Source organism: Armigeres subalbatus, chromosome 2, assembly GCF_024139115.2.
Source record: "Armigeres subalbatus isolate Guangzhou_Male chromosome 2, GZ_Asu_2, whole genome shotgun sequence".
Classification (NCBI taxonomy): Eukaryota; Metazoa; Arthropoda; class Insecta; order Diptera; family Culicidae; genus Armigeres; species Armigeres subalbatus.
In genome coordinates, this window is record NC_085140.1 from 72,930,797 (window position 1) to 72,944,318 (window position 13,522).

A 13,522-nucleotide genomic window follows, 5' to 3' on the forward strand; every position below is an offset into this window, starting at 1 on the left:
TGCTGTACGAGAAAGTTAATAATCTATAACAGCACAACAAATTCTGGTGTAAATGTGATACTATCTACTGGTCGGGTTTATTTGAAATAACTGATTCTCACTGTAACAACTATTTTATTCACTTTCTGTTGATTTTGTATCGATTGTTGCACTTCTTCTCCACGAATTTTATCTTTCCGCAGCTGTTGATTTTCGGCTAGCCAAGAGCACGGTATGAAGTTCCTACAAATTTCGCACTCGCAACGTAGGAACTCTATACCTCGCTAATGGCAATCACCAGTATTTCAGGCTCTTGAAGAAAAGGTCCACGACACTTTCCACTCGGTCGGTGACTTATTTGAGGTAAACGATGATGCAGCAACTTTCAAACGAGTTGCGACCGGTGTTTATCACAAGGCTGAAATTAGAAGAAAAACGATATACTCACGATGAACATACTAAAAAATGACGATAATATGACCAAAATGCACGCCTCTCGCTCCGCAGTCTGAGCGTCGAATTAGCACGAGTCTGAAAATTATTCATCTCAAATTAGTCGTAGATGGGTCCATGCGAGCACACTAACCATCGGAGTAACGTAACTGGTTCGCTCGTGAACCAAATTGCTATTAGCGGATCCAACGAATGCCTGCCGTGGAAAGTTCCGTTGATGGATGGACCTCGAAACGTGTTCGAACACCAATTCGATAATTGAGATGAAAGCGATCGCAGATCAGATAAGTGGTAAAAGTTGTAGCAAATGTGAATAATGCTTTATCTGCATCGCAGAACCGAGCAGACTGTTTAATTTCAATTAGCGAGAAACTTGTGAAAATGATATTGCGATTTAAAAACAGTGGCTCAAAAAAGAAAGAAGTAGAATTAGTATTTTTATGGATGTTAAGATTTGAAATACAAAAAATGCAGACCCGCAAGTTTGCCAACCAGAGCGAAAACTATTGTTAATTAGACGAAATTTAAAATAACCAGCCTATCTTGGTCTCCCAGCAGTGTTTTCGAGTTTATTTCATTAGTAAGTTAATGGCTGTCATTACCGTCTAGCAATGTAAATATGTTAAATGGCAATGACGTCAAAGCATAACAACGAGCTTGTTTTAACGAGCAATTTATAGGATCATAAAACTAAACTTGAAAAGAAAAAACTCAAATGCCTACAAATTGACTAATTTTACTGAAAGTTCCTCTGCACTTCGGCTGGTTCAATGTCGACATGCAATCCGAAATTTTCATCTCGTTACCCTGATTAATGCCATAACAATAATTTATTCGTATCAAACCGGAGTCGAAGCAAAACTTTCGACCTCACGACAGGCAACAAAGGCCGAATTCGTGCGTGATCCCTTCTTGCTCACGTGGCTCCGCTAGACATCGTCTGGCGTTTTGTTGCCATAAAACGGTTACCGTCACGAAACCAAATCTCCTTCGGTGGCGTCGGCCGCCGTACCACACCGCCCTCCCGCCCCTCTAGAAATGACATCTCGCTTATGACAGCGAGAGGGTCGTTGACCTCCATCCACCAGGCAGTCCTCTTGCCAACACTACGGTCGGTGGTTGCGATGATGACTTCGTAATTGAGTAATTACTATCTCCTCCCTGTTTTTCGCTTGTTTATTTATTTTTCTCTGTGCACTTCGGACTGCGTCGTAGATAGAGGAAAAACTCGGAACGGCATAGGGCTGCGGCGTGGGCATCATCGCGAGGATCATCTTTCGAAGGAGAGGTCACCGAATGATGTCACTGAGTTGTTTACGTTGCCGAGAGAGCCGCATTAGTGGCAGGGTGTAGTCAGCATAATGATCAGCGAAAGGCGGTCGAAGAAGCGAGGCAGCCGGGAGGCGACTCATATGAAATATTCAACGATGAGATCATTAAATTCATCAGCTCATCAATCTCTTTCGGTTCGAGCTGCTGCCGCCGCCGTCGCCACACCGCGTCCCAGCCGGGCGACAAGAGGCGGCTCTTGAAGAAGTGTTTGTTTTTTGAGTGGTGGCGATCGTGCCAGAAGACTCGTCGACCGTGCCGGCGCCTGATCACACCGCGCAATTAGCTCATCCATAGTTATTTTTTATGAGTTACAAAAGAAGTCGTCTATAGGGTCTGGTGATTCGTTCCCCCGTTCCCAATATCCGGAGACGGACGCGCGGTTGCTTGATTAGAAATTATAAGGGGGTCGCATATTTTTTTTTACTGGAGGAGGAATCTCCAAAGGCGATTGATGAAGCAACGCATTTTGGGAGGAAACGGCGGCGCTTCGGACAACAAGTGGACGCGTCGGTTAACTGAGGAATGTAATTTGGACGCTTAGTAAGGCTACGGATTTCACACCTAATGGCAGGTGATTTTCGAGGCAGAAGATTATACAGACAAGGGAGTCAAAATTCCGCTCCGGGTCAAGGAAAGCAGAAAGCCGACATGGCACGATAGGCGGATGCTTGGACAAGCGGGCAGCCGAGCATGAAAGCTGCACTTTAGGCTGAATTCGTTGAATAAGTAGAGCAGCGGACCTGGCACGCTTGACGTACGTCGTCCACGCTTGGAAGAAGCTGAATTAGTCGACGAGATTAGGAATTGAATGGGTTGAGAGTGCTATGCTAATGGCCTCGTTGTTGGGAATTATGGAATTCATGAGGAAGCTAAGCCAGAAAGAATATTTTGCACTGCATCCAAAAGCCATATTGAACGGATTTAAGAAAAATCAGGACTTGCCCAAGATAATGGTTAAATGGATGATGGTATGAATGGATTCCGATACGGATTCTGATGGAATCCGACACGGATTCTGATGGAATCCGAAACGGATTCTGATGGAATCCGACACGGATTCTGATGGAATCCGACACGGATTCTGATGGAATCCGACACGGATTCTGATGGAATCCGACATGGACTCTGATGGAATCCGACACGGATTCTGATGGAATCCGACACGGATTCTGATGGAATCCGACACGGATTCTGATGGAATCCGACACGGATTCTGATGGAATCCGACACGGATTCTGATGGAATCCGACACGGATTCTGATGGAATCCGACACGGATTCTGATGGAATCCGACACGGATTCTGATGGAATCCGACACGGATTCTGATGGAATCCGACACGGATTCTGATGGAATCCGACACGGATTCTGATGGAATCCGACACGGATTCTGATGGAATCCGACACGGATTCTGATGGAATCCGACACGGATTCTGATGGAATCCGACACGGATTCTGATGGAATCCGACACGGATTCTGATGGAATCCGACACGGATTCTGATGGAATCCGACACGGATTCTGATGGAATCCGACACGGATTCTGATGGAATCCGACACGGATTCTGATGGAATCCGACACGGATTTTGATGGAATCCGACACGGATTCTGATGGAATCCGGCACGGATTCTGATGGAATCCGACACGGATTCTGATGGAATCCGACACGGATTCTGATGGAATCCGACACGGATTCTGATGGAATCCGACACGGATTCTGATGGAATCCGACACGGATTCTGATGGAATCCGACACGGATTCTGATGGAATCCGACACGGATTCTGATGGAATCTGACACTGATTCTGATGGAATCCGACACGGATTCTGATGGAATCCGACACGGATTCTGTAGAATCCGACACGGATTCTGATGGAATCCGAAACGGATTCTGATGGAATCCGAAACGGATTCTGATGGAATCCGAAACGGATTCTGATGGAATCCGAAACGGATTCTGATGGAATCCGAAACGGATTCTGATGGAATCCGAAACGGATTCTGATGTAATCCGAAATGAATTCTGATAGAATCTTAAACGGATTTTCATGGAATCCGAAACGGATTCGGACTGAATCCGAAACGAATTTTGACTGAAACCGAAACGGATTCTGACAAAATCCGAAACGGATTCGAAACGGTTTTTGTTGGACTCCGAAACGGATTCTGATGGAATCCTAAACGGATTCTGATTGAATCCGAAACGGATTCTGATTGAATCCGAAACGGATTCTGATGGAATCCGAAACGGATTCTGATGGAATCCGATACGGATTCTAATGGAATCTGAAACGGATTCTGATGGAATCCGAAACGAATTCTGACGGAATCCGAAACGAATTCTGACGGAATCCGAAACGGATTCTGACGGAATCCGAAACGGATTCTGACGGAATCTAAAACGGATTCTGACGGAACTCGAAAAGAATTCTGACGAAATCAAAAACGGATTCCGATGGAATCTGAAACGAATTCTAGCGGAATCCAGACGCAAATCCGAAACGGATTCCATAACGGACTTTGGCGGATTCCGAAACTGATTTAGATGGAATCCGAATCGGATTGAGGTGGAGTCCAAAACGGATTCTGATGAAATTCCAGACGGATTCTGACGGAATCCGAAACAGATTCTGACAGAATTCAAAACGGTTTCAGATTAAATCCGAAATAGATTCTGATGGAATCCGAAACGAATTCTGGTGGAATCCAAAACGGACGGATTCTGACGAATTGCGAAACGGATTCTGACGGATTCCGAAACGGATTCTGACGGATTCCGAAACGGATTCTGATGGAATCCGAAATGGATTCTGACGGAATCCGAAATGGATTCTGACGGAATCCGAAATGGATTCTGACGGAATCCGAAACGGACTCTGATGGAATCCAAAACGGATTCTGATGGAATCCGAAACGGATTCTGATGGAATCCGAAACGGATTCTGATGGAATCCGAAACGAATTCTGATGGAATCCGAAACGGATTCTGATGGAATCCGAAACGGATTCTGATGGAATCCGAAACGAATTCTGATGGAATCCGAAACGGACTCTGATGGAATCCAAAACGGATTCTGATGGAATCCGAAACGAATTCTGGTGGAATCCAAAACGGACGGATTCCAAGACGGATTCTGACGGAATCCGAAATGGATTCTGACCGAATCCGAAACGGACTCTGATGGAATCCAAAACGGATTCTGATGGAATCCGAAACGGATTCTGATGGAATCCGAAACGGATTCTGATGGAATCCGAAACGGATTCTGATGGAATCCGAAACGGATTCTGATGGAATCTGAAACGGATTCTGATGGAATCCGAAACGGATTCTGATGGAATCCGAAACGGATTCTGACGGAATCCGAAACGGATTCTGACGGAATCCGAAACGGATTCTGACGGAATCCGAAACGGATTCTGACGGAATCCGAAACGGATTCTGACGGAATCCGAAACGGATTCTGATGGAATCCGAAACGGATTCTGATGGAATCCGAAACGGATTCTGATGGAATCCGAAACGGATTCTAGCGGAATCCAGACGGAAATCCGAAACTGATTCCAAAACGGACTCTGACGGATTCCGAAACGGATTTAGATAGAATCCGAATCGGATTGAGGTGGAGTCCAAAACGGTTTCTGATGAAATTCCAAACGGATTCTAATGGAATCCGAAACAGATTCTGACAGAATCCAAAACGGTTTCAGATGGAATCCGAAATGAATTCTGATGGAATCAGAAACGAATTATGTTGGAATCCAAAACGGTTTCTGTTGGACTCCAAAACGGATTCTGACGGATTCCAAAACGTATTCTGATGGATTCCGAAACGGATTCCGGAACTCAGATTCTGGATTCTGACAGAATTTGAAACGGATTCTGACAGAAACCGAAATGGATTCTGACGGAATTCGAAACGGATTCTGACGGAATTCGAAACGGATTCTGACGGAATCCGAAATGGATTCTGACGGAATTCGAAACGGATTCGGATGGAATCCAAAACGGATTTTGATGGAATCCTAAACGGAATCCCGATGGAATTCGAAACGGATTCTAATGAAATCAGAAAGGAATTCTGTAACTGATTCTGATGGAATCGGAAATGAATTCTGATGGAGTCCGGAACGGATTCTGATGGAAACCGAAATGGATTCTGATGGAATCAGAAACGGATTCTGATGGAATCCGAAACGGATTCTGATGGAATCCGAAACGGATTCTGATGGAATCCGAAACGGATTCTGATGAAATTCGAAACGGATTCTGATGGAATCCGAAACGGATTCTGATGGAATCCGAAACGGATTCTGATGGAATCCGAAACGGATTCTGATGGAATCCGAAACTGATTCTGATGAAATCTGAAACTGATTCTAATGGAATCTGAAACTGATTCTAATGGAATCCGAAACGGATTCTGACGGAATCCGAAACGGATTCTAACGAAATCCGCAACGGATTCTGACGGAATCCGAAACGGATTCTGACGGAATGCGAAACGGATTCTGGCAGAATTCGAAACGGATTCTGGTGGAATCCGAAACGGATTCTGATGGAATCCGAAACGGATTCAGATGGAATCCGAAACGGATTCAGATGGAATCCGAAACGGATTCTGACGGAATCCAAAACGGATTCTGACGGAATGCGAAACGGATTCTGACAGAATTCGAAACGGATTCTGATGGAATCCGAAACGGATTTTGATGGAATCCGAAACGGATTCAGATGGAATCCGAAACGGATTCAGATGGAATCCGAAACGGATTTTGACGGAATCCGAAACGGATTCTAATGGAATCCAGAACGGATTCTGATGGAATCCAGAACGGATTCTGACGAATTCTCATAGGATCCTAAATGAAATTCTAATGAAATCGGAAACGAATTCTGATGGAATCTGAAATGGATTCTGATGGAATTGGAAACGGATTCTGATGGAATCGGAAATGGATTCTGATGGAATCGGAAATGATTCTGATGGAATCCGAAACGGATCCTGATGGAATCCGAAATGGATTCTGACGGAATCCGAAACGGATTCTGACTGAATCTGAGACGGATTCTGACGGAATCCGAAAGGGATTCTGATGGAGTTTGAATCGGATTCTGAGGGGATCCATAGTGCATCCAGAATTAAATATTCCACAGAATCCTAAACTAGTTCAGAGAAAATCCTTAACAGATCCGAGGTTTGGGTAGAATATGCTTTATTCTTGACATGGAAATTTCCTAGAACAGCTAAAAATCATTGAAATTCTGGAAAAAAAATCCTCTTCGGAGTTTTCTAACAGGGTGATTCTTTTAAAGAATATGTACTTGAATTCAAATCATCAAATTACATTTAAATATCCTTTTTGAACAACTATTCTAAACCTTTCTCATGACATTTTTATTCTAGGGTCTGTCTTTTGAATTTTGCTTTCTATTGGTAAATCTATTAAAACTAATTTAAGCGATTTTCAAACCATGAATTTATCAGAGAAAAACAGGCCAAATTAAGATTGCTACTTCTATTCCCTTGAAATTTGAAATATTAGCCAGGAATTGCGATACATTGTCCAATTCTACCAGCAATCGGAAGTGATCTGACTGTTGGCTGAACAAACAAATTGTTCCATCAGCCAAACTCAATTAGCCCCCAAATCATTATCAATCACAAATAACAACAATAACCGATGGCCTGCGCGCAATGTCCAGCTCCAGTTAGGTTGATGCGGTTTTGTGAATAACAACACCAGCAGCACTAACTCGATTCCAATGATGCAGAGACTGATTTAGAATTGCGGTCTGCAAATATTTATTCCGACATTCAGTCGGAAGTTATTATCTACCCCAACAATGCAACCAACGCAACGGTGCAGCAGCATCTCCTTGCTCGGGTCAGGTCAGTGCCGTCCGTGCCTGTTTCGAACATGGCCGTTCAAGTGACCGCCATGAAGCTCACTCGAAATGTGAGGTGAGCAGAGCGAGGGTTCAGTTGGACCAATTTATGGCAATATCGCACCCTTTTTGGGCCACGGCAATTCCGTTTTTTGCACACACGAATACAAATTCGTATACATACACACTCTCGCAAACAGACGTACTTTGCTGATGTTGCTCGCGTATCAGCTGGTGTCCGGCTGGCGAAGGAGGGCTCTTGGCGTAAACGAGCCCGGGCGGGGGTATCGAATTTATAGAAGTTATGGTCATAAATTGCTTACAATTTTTTTCCCCCGTTCCTGACCAAGCGCGTAATGGAGAGTGAGAGAATTCGTCGTCATCGGCACCACCGCCGCCTTATTTATGACCGCACTTTCGGAAGGGAAAGGGCCCACTCTACCAGCCATAACCAGCAAGCCGGCAAGAATCGATTTTGGGCTCGGGTTTGAAAGGCCATCAACGGGCGAGCAAGCGTGGAGGATAATAAATTTTGCTTTTATTGCCCTTTATGACTTAATTTGTAACGGGGCAAGAGCTCGCTCCACACCCTGAGTCCCGCAATATCCCGTTGGCCGTACGAGTGGGGCGCGGAGTGAGAATTTGAACGCTTTCAAAGTCAATTACACCCTGCTGGCTGTCGTCGTGGTCCTTCAGTCATCCTCTGGCCGCCAGATGTCAGCTTGCGAAACATGAGATCACCGCACGTGTTGCACCTGCAATGGGAACAGAAAACGAAAACCGTCATTAGAGGAGAGTGCAGCAGGCGTAAACAAATATATCAAATTAATGGCAGCATACATCGGCACACATAACACATATGGACAGATATCAACAACATCAAATCGAAACAATAACAACAACAAAAGCTGTAAAACAGCGCACATCAAGTGCAGCCGCGGTGCGTCAAGTGCACGCTGCAAATATAATTGAATTACTGCACTCACTTCGCTTGACTTTCTTAACGCCGCGAAGCGAAGTACCCCTCGTTGCACCCTTGCCTTGTTGTCGCCACACTGCGTCGTCGTAAAGGAACGAAGGAAGCAATTTTGCAGCAGATACGGCAATAACAATAAATTAGTGCGCTGATCTTCACGCTGCTCGCGGAGGAGTTTAGCGCAGAGGTCTCGCGTTACGCGCCGGGTGCGATTATTTATAAATCAATAACAATAAATATATTTATATGGCGGAAAACAAGCTCGCGGTGCACCGTTCCGTACGGTGTGCGATGATCATAGCGAATGCTTGGGAGTGATGTGGCAAAAGGTCGCCGCGCGAATCTAGTCACCTCGCCACCAACAACGCCATCGGCACTGATAATGCCGCGAAGTCTATTGCGCTTCACTTCGTTTGAATGCGATCATTGGGCCGTGTAATTCCCATAATCGCTCGCTGCACTTTGTTTCGATGGGTTTCTTTAAATTCGCAGAAAGCTGAAACATCAAATTCAGTCACTTCGGTCGTCGAATTTAAATCGCTGAACATCAGGTTCTGCGAAAATATCGGCGCGTTCCCGAGCACAGCATTCCAACAATGCACATCTGCACTTCCGTCGCAAAATATCGATTTTCCGTAGGCGAATTTTGTCGTCTGAAATTGGTACTTTCTGTACCATACCACACATTGACGAGGACGCGACAGGATTTTTTCATATTTTCGAATTCACCATTCCTCTTTTTTTTCGCTCCCTTGAAATGAATTTTTGCACACAATCGTGTTCCGCCACCATTTCCTCCCAATTTAGCAGGGTTGATGGTATGAATGCACATACACTCTTATTCCGCATGATGGAGGCGAAAAAAGCGGTTTGTTCGCACAATCTAGTCTAGCATTTGTGCAACGCTTCCCCTTTTCCATCATTCATTTTTTGCATCGCGTCATTGCGCTTGCAAAAAAATAAATCCCAAAATTCGTACATTTTTCAAGCTCAGAGACTGGGAACGCCCGCGCCTGCTTTGATAGGCCCATAAAAACGGTTTAATCGGAGTGTCCTGACCTCTGAACCAGCGCGGTTCACCTAACCGCGAACACGTACGTCACGTCATTATCATCCGTTTCAGCAGCGCGGCCATCGTTAGCGTGTTGAATTATTTATTCTCCGCCGACGACTATCAGCCCGAAGCTCGGTTCCGTGTTGCATTGACGACTCTGCACATGCGGTCAGGAACGAACCTAACCTAACGGGAAAACATGAAGGACTCTACTCGTCAAAATTCTAGTGCCTGCCGCGTAGTAAAACTATTATTATCGCATACGCTTTGAAGACGAACGAGTACCGGGGCGTCGTCGTCGTCGTCGTAGGTCGTATTGTGGTATGACGGCGCGGTTGCGCGTAGATTCCGCGATTCGCCGCGCTAGGAACGATGAATCAACCCATCATAGGCAGCGGCGAAGTGCAAACCGCCGTACGTCTGCCTAATTAATTAGGCCTGCCTGTGACATTTCGCACAGTCCCACTAACAAGTGACACCCTGCTTATGGTGAGTAATGGCGAGCTCAAAGGCGGGAGGGCCTCCCGAGAGTCGCCCGGCTGATGAATAAACACCAGCCGATTGCTAATGCGCGGGATGAAACGTGAATGTGGAGCACGGTTGTTGCATTTATATTTGGGTAAGGACAATCGGCTTACACGAGCACGTCGTTGGCTCGAGGAAGCTCTTAATCTGCCTTTACAGGTGCGCGGATAACATAAATTAAATTGACAATTTTTTGAACGAGTATCAATGATCATTGTTCAGAAAATAGCCCGCCGCTAAAGAAGTTCAATAATTGGGTTTTCTTTAGTTAGAGTTTCACCAAACGTCATAATTTGTTGTCTTAATCGGTTAGTTCAAAGTGTGAACGGTCTAATCTTGGAGCCAAGTCCAAGGCTCTTAAAGAGAAACTTGAATTCCTAATTGGGAATTCCCTAATCGAAAATTCCTTAAAACTTAGTAGCATATCCAACATGATCATTTGCGAAAAAAAATGCAAATAACTGATAATAAAAATAATAAAATTTGATCGTTTCACTATTTACATTCAGACAGCGGAAGGAGAAAGAAAACTTCTTCTATTCAACAGACAAGCAGTGAGTCATGTCCACGAGCTTGGCGACGTTACGCAAAAGGGTCACCTGCAAAGTGACCACTCGGCCAGCCTCGGTCGACGAATGAGAATTTGAATGGGTTTTCTGAGTCTGATAGCGTGTGGAATACCTGATGGTGGCTATTAGTCATTACCGGGTTCGGTTATCGTTGCCGTTTGTCATGAATATTCATTCCACTAGTGGAGCAGTGGTTTCGTCATAAAATCAGCAAGTGGTTTGGTTCAACTGTAGAATGGTATTGCTTTGGTTTTCTAGCATTAACTTATTTCGATCCGAAAATATAGAAGAGGTTCAAATTTCTAATATAAAAGAATCATTTTAGATTAGCTGCGATGGAGCATGCGTGCGTTTACGATTAATTGGCCTTCCTGTCGAAAACTTTAACTCGTTTTATTGCCTTAGCCGAATCTTTGATATATTCATGTTTCTTTCAAATGGAATCCATATTTTTGGAAGCCTCTATAGACTGTACTCTATAAAAATGAGACACATTAGCTTGTAACATTTTAACATTGGGGATTTTTCGGCTTTGTATTCAATGAAAACGAAAGTTTGTTTGTCTGCCCGACGTTTCAATGGGCTTGCCATCTTTTTCAAAGGTTAAGAGGGAACGTTTTTCGTCAGGTGGTTTGTTTTAAACATTAAAAAAACACCAGACGAAAAACGTTCCCTTCTAAACTTTGAAAAAAGATGGCATAGCCCATTGAAACGTCGGACAAAGAAACAAATTTTCGTTTTCATTGTTTAAGTGACTGCAATACCGAAAAATCCCCGGTCTAAATTCAAACAATCGAGAGCATCCAGTAACTTTTTAACGTAATTTGTGAACAGCCTTCGAGTATGTAATGTTTATATTAACAGATTTATCTGTCATGTGGTTATTGGAATGGCATCAAAACAAGAGCAGATCAGTCAAAAAATGTTTTGCGTCGTCGTCGTAGAAAATCTTACTGCGTCCCACAGATGAATCGCGAAATACCCGGAAATCCATCATTTAACGGTGTCATGGGTGTTGAAGGAGAAGGCAAGGAAGGTAGGGACACGGCAGGTCTTTCGTCTGTTCGTCATAGTCTCGAAAACCAATAAAAGAGACGCCTTTTTGTAAAACTCATACGTACCAAATCGTAAGCTCAAGAGAAACATTGTGCTATAGTGGAGTTCTAGCAAATGTACGTTGCTTTCGTTGGTTTTAGCCCCTACGACGATGGGCGAAAATACCTGCCGTGTCCCTATTGCATGATGCAATTTGCATCTGTTCAAGCGTCGACCGAATCTTTCGATCCGCGATGTGACGAAGAAGGCGGAGGTTTCCATCTGGCTGTTTGGAAAAAAAAAATCAACTAGGGTGTGTGACCAGCAAACGTCCTGCGAAACGCGGACGCCTATCTGTATTATGTCACTGGTTTGGAAATTTACAGGATAAAATGGCATTCCCCATAAATCTGGTCACATTAAACTAGGAGAAAAAAAATCCGATAATCATGGGTGCTCCTATAGTTACGGTAGTGTAGTTGTTAAGATAATATACAGATTAAACGTAGCAACCCACATTGTTGATAAATTAGGTGAACTGTCATTAAACAAAGCAAGCGAAAACAGCTTAGGAATATCCTCGAAAATGGCCAATTATCCTCAAATACATTATTTATTTTTGTCCTTTGCACTAATAGTTGCGGTAATGTTTCTATAGTTGTGAGTCCCGTAAGAAAACAATGATATTCGCAAAGGAAACAAATACCGAAACTATTGAAACATAATATAATTGAAGAAATGACAGTGCAACAGTGACAGATTCCCTAGCGGTTGGATCATATTTCGCATAAAATAGTGTTAATGAACTTTTGGATGAACCCTCAAGGTAAGTTGAATACAATATCGATCAGATGTAATTGACTAAATAGTGATAGCGGGTGCTTATTGCCTCCACTATTGGGTCTATTACCCTACCGTGGGGCATCGAAATCCTACATTTAAGCATTTCAGTATATGTGTAAGTCTCTATAGAAAATACGAACCATATGCACATAAAACGTTCTTCGTCGATACAGGTGCACGAAGGCCTCTTTTTTAAGTGTTTCACATTTGTGCATTTTAAACTACATAAAACGTGATAAAATAATGAATAAAATAACTACCTCCTGAATCGAAAACCGTCCCCCGTGGAGGGATTTCCAATCTAAGAATCAAAATCCGTACAGTTATTTTTGAACTAAATATTTGAATTAATTAAGATTGATTGATTAATCTACCACTGTGAATAATTCAAAACGCATCTTGTAAAGTGATTCCTTTGATTTATATCTCGTTGATCACTTTTCGAACTGTTATTATGTACACGCGAACGAAAGGCACCTGGAAATCCGCATATGCAATGTGAGGGTTTTTTTTTAATTTTTGTTATTTTAATTTCAAAGCCTACATTTCATTTCAATGACCAAAAGACTTACTGACAAGTGTATGGACAGGATGAGATAAATTATTCATATATTAGTTACCTCAAGCCTCCTTTAATTTTTTGTTATCTTTCTAGGTGGACGGATTTCGGTCCCTCCCGGTATGAAACGTGCTCCTCCTTTTATCCCATCTTCCTAGGATTCACCCTTTGGATTCGCATAAGCGTCTTTGTCTACCGCATTCTATATTGGCCCTTCATACAGGAATCTGATTAAATACAAACAATAATATAAACAGGATCAAATCATTTGCCAGATATGACCAGTGCTACTGACATTTGCCTT

General features: G+C 43.4%; 1 long non-coding RNA gene across 1 annotated transcript in view; it reads right to left on the bottom strand.

Moving 5' to 3' along the window:
• Positions 1-274: 274 nt before the first annotated feature.
• Positions 275-13,522, bottom strand: part of LOC134209077 (uncharacterized) — a 90,547-nt gene continuing 77,299 nt past the window's right edge. Inside the window, exons 5-6 of the long non-coding RNA XR_009978718.1 lie at positions 7,981-8,412; positions 275-397 (exon numbers count right to left, since the gene is read on the bottom strand). This is a non-coding gene — a long non-coding RNA (uncharacterized LOC134209077). The remainder of the gene's footprint in view (positions 398-7,980; positions 8,413-13,522) is intronic.